General features: G+C 37.2%; 1 long non-coding RNA gene across 1 annotated transcript in view; it reads left to right on the top strand.

Moving 5' to 3' along the window:
- The window catches only part of LOC147826414 (uncharacterized), a 45,848-nt gene that overhangs the window by 13,538 nt on the left and 16,659 nt on the right, over positions 1–15,651 (top strand). The window contains exons 5-6 of the long non-coding RNA XR_015439532.1: positions 4,336–4,392; positions 6,270–6,347. This is a non-coding gene — a long non-coding RNA (uncharacterized LOC147826414). The remainder of the gene's footprint in view (positions 1–4,335; positions 4,393–6,269; positions 6,348–15,651) is intronic.

The following is a 15,651-nucleotide window of genomic DNA, read 5'->3' on the forward strand; positions in this document are numbered from 1 at the left end:
CACTCTTCTCATATTTGAAAATCATAACAAAACTTCCCCCAAGTCTTTTTCAAATTTGATCACATCTGTATACTTGCTGTCCCTACAATAACTTTCTAATAAAGTGTGTTTTGTCGCTGTTCCTCTTATGTTGTTTATCCTAGTGTTGAAAATGTTCCACATAAAAATTAATCACTGAAGAATTGGACAAATATGGCTTTGGTTCCCAAATTTGTACTTCATTCTCTAGGTGACATTAACTATGACTTCCTCACAGTAGATTATAAATTATCAAGGCCAGAGATGCCATCTTATTTTCTGGATATATAATGTCTAGCATTGATTTAGTCTAGATTTTTTGAATAATTTAAACTATAAATGGCAGCAATAATACTCCATTGATTTAATTTACCTAAAGTATGCACATCTTTCATACTCATTACTTCTGTTGTATCAGATATTCCCAATCTGTAAATAATCAGTTATGCAATTGTTATATTGGGCCTGTGGTGCAGAACAAGACGTTTATTTATACTAGAATTCATTGTTTTAGAGTAAGCCTAATACATCGCATGTCTTTTAGAACCAAATTCTCCAATTGTTGTCATTGTCCAGGTGTTCATGGACTAGCTACTTGCCAGCTACCAAAGAACTATGAATTGCTTTGTCATTTTCTTTTTACTAGCCACATCTCTACTCTTGAAAATCCTGACCTTCCTTTTTATTTTTCATGTGAAAATATATAAAGCACACGTAGTAGAAAATGACTTTCCAGCCGGCTTCTCCAAGTCTGTAGGGTCACTGAATAGAAGGGTTCCACTGTCACCCATAGCATAACTGACAAAAGCAGGGGCCACAGACCACCAGCCTGAGAACACATCTTATCTTCTTGGTTATGAAAGGAAAATATGGTTTCAAGAAAGAGCATTTGCTCTTGTTGCTTGTTTGATTTGTTATTTTTCTCTCATCATTGGCAAGAGGACAGGGGCTTCTCCAAACTCACAAAGCAGTTGCTGACTTGGGTTAACATCCTTCAGTACTTTCTGATGAAAAAATAGACTAAGCCCTTGCCATTGGAAGTATAGCACATCGAATAGCAGTATTGGCATTACCTCTGGTATTGTTAGAAATACAGAATCTTGGGCCCTACTCCAGAGTTACTAAAGCTGGGTCTGCAGTTTATTCAGCATCTACAGCTGGTTCCTCCATATATTAAAATGTGAGAAGCACTTGGGCTATTGAAATGGGACCTGGAATAACCTAAGAAACTGAAAACACTTATATCTGTGTTATACCTTGACAAAGTTCTGGTTGAATCCACCTGGCCTGTGTGCTCTGCACTTGTGTGTGTGCGCACGTGTGTGTATTTGTATAAATTTCCCATGAGATTCTTCTGTGCAGTTAAGTTGGAGAACTATTCCAGTCAATAGTGTAGCTTCTGGAGATCTGCCTGGTGCTAGTTTTTACTGCTCAAAATTTTCAATAGCTGCAGAATTGAATCTGTGCTTCCTGGCATCTTCCTGACATAAAAATGGACTAGTGTAGTGATACACTTGAATCTTGATCTTGGCTGCACACTGGAGTTGTCTGGGGAGTTTAAAATATTTCTTATTCTGAATTCTACTTAGAATACAAAATTAATTGGGTATTTGCAATTTTAAAGTTCCCCCAGAAGATTCTGTCGCACAGCTGAGATTGAGATACACTGGACTAGGTTCTAAAGGTCACACAGCTCACACCATTTTGCCCTAGCCACTGTTCTCCTGCTTACCCATCTCCACTCCCTGACAAATTTCCTTCGGGTTTGTCCTGAAGGAGACACTGCTGCAGAGGGTTTGGCATATTTAGAATAAGTTGAGCACCCAGATTTGGGGCGTCTGCTTAATGGCTGGTGCATCTGCCTGGGACTTTCTGCTTATGGGAACTGAGGTAAGGCAGTGGCTGTTGGGTGAAGATTTTCTACTTACTGATCATCAGACTCAAGTTGATTTTCTCTAGTTTTTTTCATGCAACATCGTTCTGTAACTGTAAAACCATAATTGAAACATATATCTAAACAAAAGCTTCCAATCTCCCTCCATCATATTTTTCTGCTTATAGGAGGAGACATTCATAGTCTGGAGGATACCAACTTTCCTTTGTCTGATACTGTGCATTTGGTCTCAGATAGCAGCTCCTCCTTGCTCAGTAGTTTGTTACAAATGCCCACCAATGACAAGGAAGTAAGGGAATGAATTCTTTCTTTTTATAAATTATGTATTTTATTAGTACATATTTTCAGCACATAATGATTACATTTATCATGGGGAGTTTGCATGTGTACATAATGCATCTTAATTATTTTTTGTCCTCTCTTCCTCTTCCTTCTCTCCATGCTCCCTCCAATTCTTCATCCCCTTCCCATTTGAAAAATCTGTTTCATTTTTTTGCAATTCTCTAAGGCATGAATACCTTCTCCAATCAGTGGATCTCAAAGAAGGCTTTAGAAGTCCTTGACTAAAGCTACTTGGAGGATTACCCAAAACAGTAGAAAACTGGGGTGGGAGGTGGAGGTTGTCATCAGGATCTGTATACAGTTCTGAGCATTGCACATGAAACAGACATTAATACCCTGTGAACCTCTGGAAGGGAGGCCCAGCCAAGGACCTACTTGTTCCCCTCCTACTTACTGAACTTTCCCCGGTATAATTCTTTTTCACTCAATGTCCTCATTATCCAATTCTTTTTCTTTTGGGAATCTCCAGATTTGTCAAGAACATAATCAAAACTTAATCTACCTATCCTTTTCTTATGTCCTATGAATTTTACAATTTTGGGGATTGGTTGACAATGTTTTCTTTTATCCTCTGCCCAGTAGATAGTGCTCATCTCAGTGTCAAAACCTCTCTCATGTGAGAGCGAAGGACTAGCTTGGTCCTCATGCACTCAGGGGAGATGCAGAAATGGGGAAATGGAGAGGGGAAGAGTGAGAAAGGGTTTGTACTCTAAGCAGTGGATTCTTCTTTCCAGGAATATTTGAATTAAAACACATTCCAATACCATGAGGTTTAACTTATTTGTTCAGTTTTCAAGTCTGGACAACTGGATAAAAAACTAGACCTCATATTAGTCTAAATTTGACTGTCTCATGAGCTAGCACCATGACTTATTCATGACTAAGAAAATATCCACCACTTTCCTTGAGTTAATCCAAAAGTATTACACATTACCATGACAACAATTCTTAAATACAAATCACACTTACTTAATCCTGGAAAAGACTGATCAAAATCATACAATGTTATCTTGAATTTCTAACTAAGGTGAAGCATTACACATTTCAGGTTTATTTTTTTGAGGAGTAGGTTGTGAGATATTGAGAAAAATAATCATATTGAAATTGATAAAATTGTTCATTTGGTCTAGAAATTATGTCTGTACTCCAAAATAGTAACAAGGAATCTCTCTCCCTCTCTCTCTCTCCTCTCTCTCTTCTGAAAAATTGATACTCAGAAGCTGTTACTTTAGCCATAAACCTTAACAAAACTATCAGGACATTTAAAAATGTCATTTATTGTTTCTTATTCACATTTGAGTTTGGATAATTTATCATAATGCTACATTTTATTCAGAAGGTTAGCAACTCTTTCTAAGTTGCTAACATGATTTTGTCCATTAATCCAACATTGCAAGATTATATTTCAACTTCCAATTCAATATTTTGACATAGAACCACACCCCTACCACAGGAGAGAAAGACTTTGGCTTCATGTCTTTTCCTAACAGTGTAACTCTTGGCTTTTTATTTCAGTAATGGGATTTTTTTTTTTAAGTTTGAAAGGTACCATTATTTTCCTTTAACATTTGTATTTTATGTCACATTTTAACTTCCATGTCTCAAATATTTGTCATCTCAACATTGCTTTGTCAAGTCTTCATTGAACTATGGCTTTCCTTTTATTCTGCACATAATGAACAAGAGCATTAGGGGAAAATGACACTTCCATGAGTTTATTTCTTAGTTCTGAGGTAAGAATTCATTTGTATTGTATCAGTAATATTTCAGCATCACACTGGGTATGAGAACATTCAAAATTGATAATGTGTCTTTTCAAAAAAACTCTAAATGGGACAAATGTGCTGTTGCTTTTCTTTGATTTAATTTCCATCCTTTTGAATATAATGTATAGAAAGTAATTTATTTGAAAGACCCAAAAGCATTTCCTGCAGAACCACACATGCCTATTCATCTACATTATTGGTTCTTCTTGAAACAAGGGGTAAGAAACATTTAGAATATTCTCCAGTGGCACAGCACAAATTCACCTGTTGCCACTCCCAGTTAATTCCTTAATTTTGCTCTCATTCTCTTTTCAGACTCAGCTTAATTCTCCACATTCTTCAGGGAGTCACTGACAACTCTTCTTTCAAGTGGTGAGTCCCCATTGCTCCTCATCTTTCAGTTTTTGTTTCCTAAAAAAAATTGTAGTTTCCTTAAATTTAGAGACTAGTTCCATAATTTTTATGCCCTTATTGTGTTAGGTGCTTAGGGAATTTATTCAGTAAATTTCATTCAATCAACATCCATCCAATGCATGTTTGTTGAGAGTTCTCCAAATTATAGTCATCATACTAGCTGAAGAGAAGAACAGTCTGACTTGGAGTAACAGGCTGAACCATCAGGAAGATGTGTTTCTTAGGAAGCAAGACAGGCCATCAATCAAGGATCTATCGTCATTTTTAACCTTCTTATCTTAGAGATTCTCTTTGAACCCAAGCTTCTCCTCATCCATTTGAGGGTATATATCTAGGTTTACAGGTCAAGAAGCTTTCTAGTTGCTGAGACATGGCCAATAACTGATATATCCTTGGGATGGTCCCATTAGATCCCAGTAGGATGAAAGACCTCAGATATCTCAATAGATAATTTTGATTACTATTGGGCTAGAATTTTATTATTCATATTTTACATTTACTTTGTTGGCCATGCCAAGCAGAAGTCATTAAGGCCAGAAGCCCTTTGGTTTTTCCACACTTGTGGTGCTAGCTTATCTCCTTAGACCCAGTGTCCAAATATTAGCTTCTAAGTAACAAAGACAACAACTAGAAACCTCTGTGCTTTGGAGAAAAGCAACTCTAAAATGGTTTTGGGGAGGCTGAAGAGTAATGTTAGGATTTTTCTTGAAAAATTATATCATTTACCATTTGTTATTCACAATATATTAGGTATTTGTTTTGGTCATCGCCTCTTCACCACATTGGTAAGAGAGGGATTTACTTCTCAGCATTTTGGAAATGCCAAACACACAACACATATACTGGATGTTGACAACCATTACTAGTCACATTCCAGGGGAAGTGAGCACCATGCACCATGCAGAGTTACACAGAGCTTGGGAACAGGATGAACAACAAGTGGCTGTGGGAGGCAAGGTTTGTGGCAACAAGAGGATGAGGCCTCCTGAGGTGACTGGCTTTTTTGAATAATTCTGAAAACTGGTAAGGAGCTGAAGCTCACTACCCAGGGATAAGAAAGGACTGTGCCTGTTCCCACGGAGGAGGGTGGTTTAACTACTGGATTTTATTTGTGGGAGCAAGTGAAGGAAATTTTGTGGTTCAGCCATTCATGTTTCTCCTAATTTTATCAAATGCAAAGGCATCACATAATACTGACCCTGACTTTCAGGTCCTAAATAACAGTATTATGCTATGCACTTTACATACATTATCTCATTTAAACTTCTTAATAACTCTACCTCACATTCTACAGTAAAGGAAAATGAAGTTCGTAAATGAAGTTTGTTTTAAGTCACCCCATATAAATTCCCAATAAATAGAAAAATCCACGATTGAAACCTGGATCAAAGTCACCTGTAGCTATGCTATGTACAGTGACACCAATTGGGAGGCATTATTTTAGATCATACTTGGCCACACATTCATTTAGCAATATACTTTGACACTAGCCTGTCAATGAGAAAGTGGAGCAGACATTTTTGGTGCTACAGGCACCCACTTCATATGTTCACAGTAAGCTGGAACCAAAGGATGGGAAGCCCTTGGGTACAGTGAGTGCTTTGGTTCTTAAGCAAAGTGCTAATAGTTTTGCAATATCTTGACAAATTCTGTTTCCTGAGGGTTATGATTCGTTAGACTTTTATGGAGATTTCAGGCCAATCTTAGGGAGGCACTTTTGATTAAAATGTAGACAAATGACTTGGAATAGTTCTAATCAAACTCATCCGTGGCCATTTTCAGACGGTTAATTAACATTCATCCCTACTATCATTTACCATTTATGTCAAAATCAGCCTGATCAGAGGACCCAGGCGTGTCTTGGAACCCCTGCCCTGTCCCGTGCTCCGCTCGGCATGACCAACCAGCGAAAGGTGAGGAGCCAGGCAGCGTGAAGCCCCCCACTTAGCTGCTTAGGTGCCTACAGGGCCCAGTCTCGCCCCCCTCCCCATCCTCCACATCACCCCCCCCCCGCCCCCGCTGCCGCCTGTGGCCCTCTGGCTCTTCTGCTACCTGGTTCCATACTACAGAGACACAGGAGATTATAAAGGCCCTTGTCCTGAGTGCCACAAGATAGAGCAGAAGTTAGCAACAGAAAGAGGGGCTCTCAGGCTTCTTGATGAAAACTGAAGCTCAGGGGAAAAGTAAAGAGAATCTCTACAATAAAGGCACACCAGACCACCATACTTGGTAAGTTGGAGGGATCATCACCTGGGATCATCACCTCCTGTTGGAACCTGCACTATATTCAAGGGAAGGGCAACTGGAACCTGCAGTAGAACTTTGCAGAGTTTGACCCTACAGGAGGACAGGGAGCTCAACTTGGGACTAGAACCCAGAAATCTGCCTGAATCTCACAGGTCTGCTACTGGCTTGCTGAGACTCATTGACTTGTATATGCACATGGCTGCCTATGTTGCCTACTGTGACAGCAGAGACGTACCCTGAAGGAGGCCCTTCATTTTTAATTTTTGTTATTTGAAAAAAAGAAAAAAAAATTTTCTCTTATTTTTAATTCTTAATTTTTACTTTTTTCTATTCTTTTCAAATTTTTACTTTTCTTTTTTTCTTTCTTTTATCTTTTTTTCTCTCTCACTCATTTCTCGCTGTCCAACATTGCTCTTCATCTCCCTATTTGTTCCTTTCTGAACTGAATTTGGCTTTCTCCTTTATTTTTCTTTTCATCACTTTTTCCTTCTCTTGATTATCGTTAGTTTTAAAGGAAAGTAAACACAGTATCTAATCTCCCTATTGCTGTTAGGTGGTTCTGTTCACATCTTTGTTCTTTCATTCTGCCTTTTCTTCTTGCCTTTAACAATTTCTTAGAGGTTGTGTGATCTTCCTGTGTCTTCTGGCCTCACTGCTAATCTTTCCTGATCTCTCTACCTGTCCCTCCCTCCCCAACTCCTTCTAACTCCCCATCCCGAAGGGTAAAGTTGTTATATGAAGAGTTTATTCACTACAAACATATGTTGGATTGTCCTTGGTTTTGATTTAATTCACACAGCTAAATATGATAGATTAATAACTACCACAAATTGTCACTTTCTAAGCTATACTTGATGCTATGGTGTTGCTGATTGTATCATTTGGGCTAAGACATTGTGATTGATCTAATCAGTTTTCCTTCCTGGTATAATGAAAATGAAATAGCCTCAGAGTCATTAGAGTCTCAAAACCTAAACACCAGCTATATCCAGAAGACACCTCTGAAAAGCAATCATTTGACAAGGGCTTTAAATATAAGCAACAAAGATACATACATTAAGCAATTTTGAAATATCAACCCAGGAATTAAACCAAGGACACTACCAAAAACAAATATGAGAAGACATTTAAGCAAGGCACAGACTCAGGTTTCCACACTACAAAAAGGAAATTCTGGGGGAGTTAGGGTAGAAAAGTCTGATAATCAACAACCTGGACACCCTGAACTGATAACACAGGAAGTAACAAAACAGATGCATGAGGCTCTAGAAAAATTCAAAGCAGAAATAATCTCCCAGATAACTACAGAGATGGTGAGCAGAGTGAAAGACATGATTAGAGGCTCTAGAACAGAAACATATAAGAAAATAGATGAGATCAGAATCATGCTGGAAGCCATGAATGCTCAGCATGAGAAAGAAATGGAAACCATGATTGCCCAACATAAGCAAGAAAGGGAATCCATGAAACAGATTCAAACAGATATTCAGGAGATTAAAAACTCCATTGAAAGCATGCAGAGCAGATTAAGAGAATCTGAAGACAGAATATCAGATATAGCAGACAGTATTGCAGTAAAGGACCATGAAAACAGAAATTTCTTAAAGATAGTAAGGGACCATGAGAAATCAATCCAACAGCTGCTAGATGATGCAAAGAAGAATAACATAAGACTCATAGGAGTCCAAGAAAAAACAGGAGAAATTACAATTGATGTAAAAAAACTGTTCACAGAAGTAATAGTAGAAAACTTCCCAGACAGAGGTGGAGAAGTGGACATACAGATAAGTGAGGCATATAGAACTCCAGCCAGCCATGATCAAAAAAAAATCCACACTTAGACATATAATAGTCAAGATCCCAGAAACTCAACAGAAGAACAAAATTCTACAGGCAGTTAAAGAAACAACTCACCTACAAAGGAAAGCCCATTATAATCAGGGCAGGTGTCTCAACACAAACCCTCAAATCAAGGAGAGCCTGGAGTGAAGTATTTCAACACCTAAAAAAAAAAAGTCCAACCTAGACTGTTGTATTCTGCAAAATTATCTTTCAAAATCAATGGGGAAATTAGATACATCCACAACAAAGAACACCTGAGAAATCTCATGAACACCAAACCAGCACTCCAAACAATTTTAAACAATATCCTAGAAAAAGACAATGAAGGTCACAACTCCATGAGGCCCAACAGAGGGAAGCCATCATGCAAGGTAAGACACTAAAGGGAAAGGGGGAAAATAAGGAATAAAAGAGCCAAAAACAGTAAAACATCATGACAAGGATGAGTCAATATTTATCAATTATAACTATCAATGTTAATAGCCTCAATTCACCAATCAAAAGAAATAGACTGGCAGAATGGATTAAGAAGCAAAATCCAACAATATGCTGCATACAAGAAACACACGTAACTCAAAAGAAAATCCATAGACTGAAAGTAAAAGGATGGAAAACAGTTGTCCACGCAACAGGAACCCAGAAAAAAGCATGTGTAGCAATCTTATTTGCAGACAAAGTAGATTTCAAACCAAAACTAATTAAGAGAGACAAAGATGGTCACTACATCCTTGTGAAGGGAACAATCCAAGAGGAAGAGATAACAATCCTAAATATATATGCACCAAACATGAATGCCCCCAACTATACAAAACAACTATTAATGGACATGAAAAACCAAATAAGCACTAACACAATTGTAGTGGGGCACTTCAGTACCGCACTATCACAAATAGACAGATTATCTAGGAAAAAACTTAATAATGAAAATCTAGAACTGAACCAAGCTATTGAACAAATGTACTTATAGATGTTTACAGAGTGTTGCACCCTACAAAAATCAGAATACACATACTTTTCAGCTGCACATGGGTCATTCTCCAAAATAGACCACATGCTAGCTCATAGGACATGTCTAAGTAAGTGTAAAAGAAATTAAATTATCCCCTGTACATTATCAGACCATAGTGCAATAACATTGGAGGTCAATAACATACGAAACTGCAAATCCCCCACAAGCACATGGAAATTGAATAACACCATCCTGAACAACCAATGGGTGACAAAGGAAATTAAAGATGAAATTAGACAGTTTCTACAAGTAAATGATAATACCAGTACAACACACAGGAATCTATGGGACACAATGAAAGCAGTTCTACGCAGGAAATTTATAGCAGTGAATGCCCATATTGAGACAACAGAGAGAACTCAGTTAAATAACCTAATGTAGAACCTCAAACTCCTAGAAAAAGAAGAACATAACAAACCCAAAGCAAGTACAAGAGAGGAAATTATAAAGGTCCAAGCAGAAATCAATGCAATGGAGACTAAGAGAATGATACAAAAAATTAATGAATCAAAGAGCTGTTTTGATGAAAAAATAAATAAAATCGATAAACCTTTAGCCAACCTTATCAGAAAAAGGAAAGAAAAGGCTCAAATCCATGCAATTAAGAACAAAAAAGGTGAAATCACAACAGATCCAACAGAAATCCAGAGGATCATCAATACCTACTTTGAGAACCTGTACTCTAATAAAATGGAAAACACAGAAGAAATGGCCAGATTCCTAGATACATACAAATTGCTAAAGTTAAATGAAGAAGATAAAGAAATTATAAACACCCCAATAACAATGAGTGAAATTGAAAATGTAATAAAAAATTTACCAACAAAGAAAAGCCCAGGTCCTGATGGCTTCACTGCTGAATTCTACATGACATTTAAAGAAGAGCTATTGGCATTGCTCTTTAAACTCATCAAGGAAATTGAAGGGGAAGAAAGGCTTCCAAATTCTTTCCTGAAAGCAAGTATTACTTTGATTCCAAAACTAGGGAAAGACCCAACCCCAAAAGAGAACTACAGACCAATCTCCCTAATGAACATAGATGCAAAAATCCTCAAAAAGATACTAACAAACAGAATACAGAGGGTCATCAAGAACATCATACACCCTGACCAAGTTGGATTTATCCCAGGGATGCAAGGATGGTTCAAGATCCATAAATCAATAAATGTGATATACTCTATTAACAGAGTCAAGGACAAAAACCATATGATCATCTCAATAGATGCAGAAAAAGCACTTGAAAATATCCAGCAGCCATTAATGATAACAACCCTACAGAAAATTGGAATAGAAGGTCTTTATCTCAGCCTGATTAAGGCTATTTATGAAAAACCAACAGCCAATATCATACTAAATGGTCAAAAACTGAAAACTTTCATGCTAAAATCAGGAACAAGACAAGGATGCCCACTATCACCACTCCTGTTCAATATAGTTCTGGAAACATTAGCCACGGAAATTAGAAAAGAGAAAGAAATAAAATTAATAAAGATGGGAAAGGAAGAAGTGAAACTGTCATTATTTGCTGATGATATGATACTTTACATAGAAGACTCAAAAAACTCAGTCAAAAGTCTTCTAGACCTAACTGACAGATTCAGTAGAGTAGATGGATACAAGGTCAACACTCAAAAAACAATAGCTTTCTTATAGGCAAATAGCAGACTCATTGAGAGAGACATTCGGGCCATAATTGCTTTTACAATAGTATCTAAAAAAAATGAAGTATCTAGGAATCAATCTAACAAAAGAAGCAAAAGACCTCTACACTGAAAACTACAGCACTCTGTAAAAGGAGATCAAAGAGGATATAATAAAATGGAAAGACATCATTTGTTCCTGGGTAAGAAGAACCAATATAGTGAAAATGGTCATACTTCCAGAACTACTATATAGATTTAATGCAATGCTGATTGAAATTCCAAAAATATACTTCACAGAACTAGAGGAAACAATTCAAAAATTCATTTGGAATCAAAAGAAACTTAGAATAGCAAAAGCACTTCTAGGCAACAGAGACATGACTGGAGGTATCACAATCCCCAACTTGAAATTATACTACAAAGATACTCTGATAAAAACAGCATGGTACTGGGAAAGAAACAGACCTGAGGATCAGTGGAATAGATTAGAAGATGAAGAAACAACCCCAGACATACTCAGCCACCTCATCTTTGCAAGGGGGCCAACCACCCTTATTGGAGGAAAGATGGCCTCTTTAATAAATGGTGTTGGAAAAACTGGATTTCAACCTGCCAAAGATTAAAACTAGACCCATACCTATCACCATCCACTAAACTAAGGTCAAAGTGGATTAAAGATATAAATATTAAGACAGAAACACTTAACTTGCTGGAAGATAAGTTAGGTAGAACTCTCAATGACATTGGCATAGGAAAAGACTTTATGAACAAATCCTCAGTTGCATGGGAGCTAGCACAAAAAAATCAAGAACTGGGATCTCATTGTATTAAAAAGCTTCTGCACTGCAAGAGAAACCACCCATAGAGCTAAGAGACAACCTACAATGTGTAAAAAAATTTAGCACCTGTACCTCAGACAAAGGTCTACTATCAAGAATATATAAATAATTGAAAAAAATCGGACCCCCCAAATTCACAGACCCAATTCAAAAATGGGCATCCAAAATGAACAGACATTTCTCAAAGAAGTAAAAGCTTCAAATAAATATATAAAAAAAATGTTCACCATCACTGGTCATTTGAGAGATGCAGATGAAAACAACACTGAGATTCCACCTCACCCCACAAAGAATGGCTGCTATCAAGAAATCAACCAATAACAAATGCTGGCTGGGGTGTGGAGAGAAAGGAACCCTTCTCCATTGTTGGTAGGAGTGCAGACTTGTGCAACCACTGTGGAAATAAGTCCAGAGACACCTCAAAGAACTAGGACTAGAGATCCCATTTCACCCAGCTATTCTTCTGCTTGGTATCTTCCACAAAGAATTAAAAGAATCATACCATAGCAATATATGTGCACCCATGTTAATAGGGGCACAGTTTGTAATAGCTAAAGCTTGGAAACAGCCCAAGTGCCCATCAACTGGAAACTGGATAATGAAGATGTGGGTTTTTTTATAAAATGGAGTACTACTCAGCCATGAAGAATGAGAAACTAGAGACATTTACAGCTAAATGGATGCATATTGAGGCCATACTCTTAAGTGAAATAAATAGGACACACATGTGTAAATACTGAATAGTTTCTCTAGTGTGAGAAACTGCACGTGTAAATAAGGATTAAAATGATTAAAATAAATAACTGATAATTTGAAATAGGAAAAGGCCCAAAGGTGTAGGGGTGGTGGGAGGGAAGGTGAATGGGGAGAAGGGAAAGGAAAAATTATGAGAAAAGAAAAAAATGGAAACAAAATCTATGTAAATTGGAAAGGGTGGAGGGGTGATGGGCACACAGGTAATGGGGAAAAAGTAAGAACTAAGGTACATCATGTACAGGTACAAGCACCCAATGATAAATGTAAATGTACTGTATACCTAAAATGTACCAATAAAGAATAAAAAAAAATCAGCCTGATCAGACAAGAGGAACATTTTGACACCGATAAATGGTTTGCCAAAGAGTTTTACAAAGGAAGAACATAATTGTTTCTATGCGCATCACACACAGTTCATTTTCTTTTAAAATAAATGGCTCAAAATACAGTAGTAGCATTGATCAATTTTTTCCTTACTAATGTTGGAGATCATTCACTTACAACACCATATAGAATACTTGAAAGCATTTGTTGTTTTTTTCGCTTTTGTTTTTATATTATTAGTGCATGTTAGTTATACAGAATAGTGGGTTTATTTTTGACATATAACATATTTTGATCTTTCTCACATCCCCATTACCTCCTTTTCCCTTCCCTCTCCTTCTCCTCCCTCTTATCTGTCTCCTTTCCACTTTTTTGACACCCCCCTCCCCGCCCCCCGAGTCTTCCTTCCTTGCCTGCTCTCTGTCTCAAGTCCACGCATGAGAAAATGTGATATTTCTCTTTCTCAGTCTGGCTTCTTTTATCATGATGATTTTTAGTTCCATCAAATTTTCTGCAAATGACACAATTTTGTTTATTATGTATTACGGGTGAATGATATATATGAGTTTTATCATCTGTTGAAGGGCACCTAGTCTTTCCATAGCTTGGCTCTTGTAAATTGCACCACAATAAACATGGCTATGCAGAAATTGCTACAGTATGCTAACTTTCATTCTTTGGGGAACACACCATGGCTTGGTATATCTCCATCAAATGGTAGCTCTAATTTTAGTTTTTTGAGGAAGCTTCATACTGATTTCCATAATGACTGTACTAATTTACATTCCTGACAACTGTACGAAGGAGGTCCTCTCTCCACCACATCCATGCCAGAATTTATTTATATTCTTTACGATAGCCATTCTGACTGCATCGAGAAGGAACCTCAAAATAGTTTTGATTGTTCATTCCTTTGCCTGTAGATATATTTTAGGGTTATTTTTATTGATTGTAGTAATCAACTCTTAGCGCCATAATACTGCATAACAAACAAACTATCTCTATGCCTTAAAGTAGAAAACAGCTATTTTCCTTCTTCACTGTTCTGAAATCAGCAGGGGTGATTCCTTTAAGCTTCCATATGGTATGTTACAGGGAACTCAAGAGGTCTGCTTTGTGCCCTATCACCCTCCTTAGATCAGTGGCTGCTGGAGATATGTTCTTCTCATGATGCATAGCAGGGCAATAGGTGGGCAAGTGGAAGCAATGGACATCGCTGAAGCCTAGGCTCTGACTTGTCACACTGTCACTTCTGTCTCAGTGAAGTTCCTTGGGTCACATGGCACTGAATCACTACTGGAGTATCGGTTTTACTCCTACTGACCCTTTACATTTTGCTCCTTAATTCCTGTTTCTATATAACCCAAAGCTAAATAAATAACTATATAAAAGCTACCTTAAAATGTCATTTAGTTTAGGCAAAGCTAAACCCTAGAAAAAAAGATTACAATTATACAGGAAGTACTTCATCCCCAATGTTTCTGATTTTCTTACTTTTGATTTCTGTTTTCAAAGGGAATTTAAAAAATCACGTTTTAGAGATCTAACTTGTTTAAGAAAAATTGGAAACTAACTTTAGTACATGCTTTCCAAAAGCAAAGGATGTATATTATTGCTAAAGCACCTAATTTATCATAAAGAAGATGAAGAAAGAACCCCTAAATTGGGATTCAGCATGCATCTATAATGTGATATATTATATTTTTTTAATTAAATTCTTTTATTGGTACATTGCAGGCATACAACACAATTACATTTCTCATTGGGAATTGTACTTTTACATAATGCATCTTGGTTCTTCTTTTTTCCCCATTCCTAGCCCTCCCTTCACCCCTTCCATCCTTCCCTATTTACGGAGACTTTATTTCCATTTTTTCCATTTCTCAGCATTTTTCCTTTCCCTTCTTAACTTTCCCCTGCCACGCTCACCACCCCTACCCCTTTGGACCTTTTCTTCCTATTTTGCATTATAAATTATTCATTCTAATCATTGGTACATTTTAGGTATACAATATAATGACATTCATCATTGGAAATTTATACCTTTACATAGTCTCTCTTGGTTCTTATTTTTCACCCTTGCCCAGCCCTCCCTTCAACACCTCCGTTCCTCCCTATTTACAAAGATTTTGTTCCTATTTTTCCATTTTCTCATATTAATCCCATTCCCTTCTAACCTTTCCCCTAGCCCTCCCACTTCCTTCCCCTTCGCCCCTTTCCTTCCTATTTCACATTACCTATTATACATTTAGTCCTTATTTACACTTTCAGTTTCTCACACCAGAGAAACTATTCGGTATTTTCACATGTGTCCTATTTGTTTCACTTAAGAGTATCACCTCAATGTGCATCCACTTAGCTATAAATGTCTCTAATTTCTCATTTTTGATGGCTGAGTAGTACTCCATTTTATAAAAAAACAACATTTTCTTTATCCAGTCTCCAGTTGATGGGCATTTGGGCTGTTTCCAAGTTTTAGCTATTACAAACTGTGCTGCTATGAACATGGGCACACATATATCACTGTGGTATGATTCTTTTAATTCTTTGGGGAAGA

Source organism: Heterocephalus glaber, unplaced genomic scaffold (genome assembly GCF_053883595.1).
Source record: "Heterocephalus glaber isolate CG9 unplaced genomic scaffold, H.glaber_assembly_v1.0 deba00001472, whole genome shotgun sequence".
NCBI lineage: Eukaryota > Metazoa > Chordata > Mammalia > Rodentia > Bathyergidae > Heterocephalus > Heterocephalus glaber.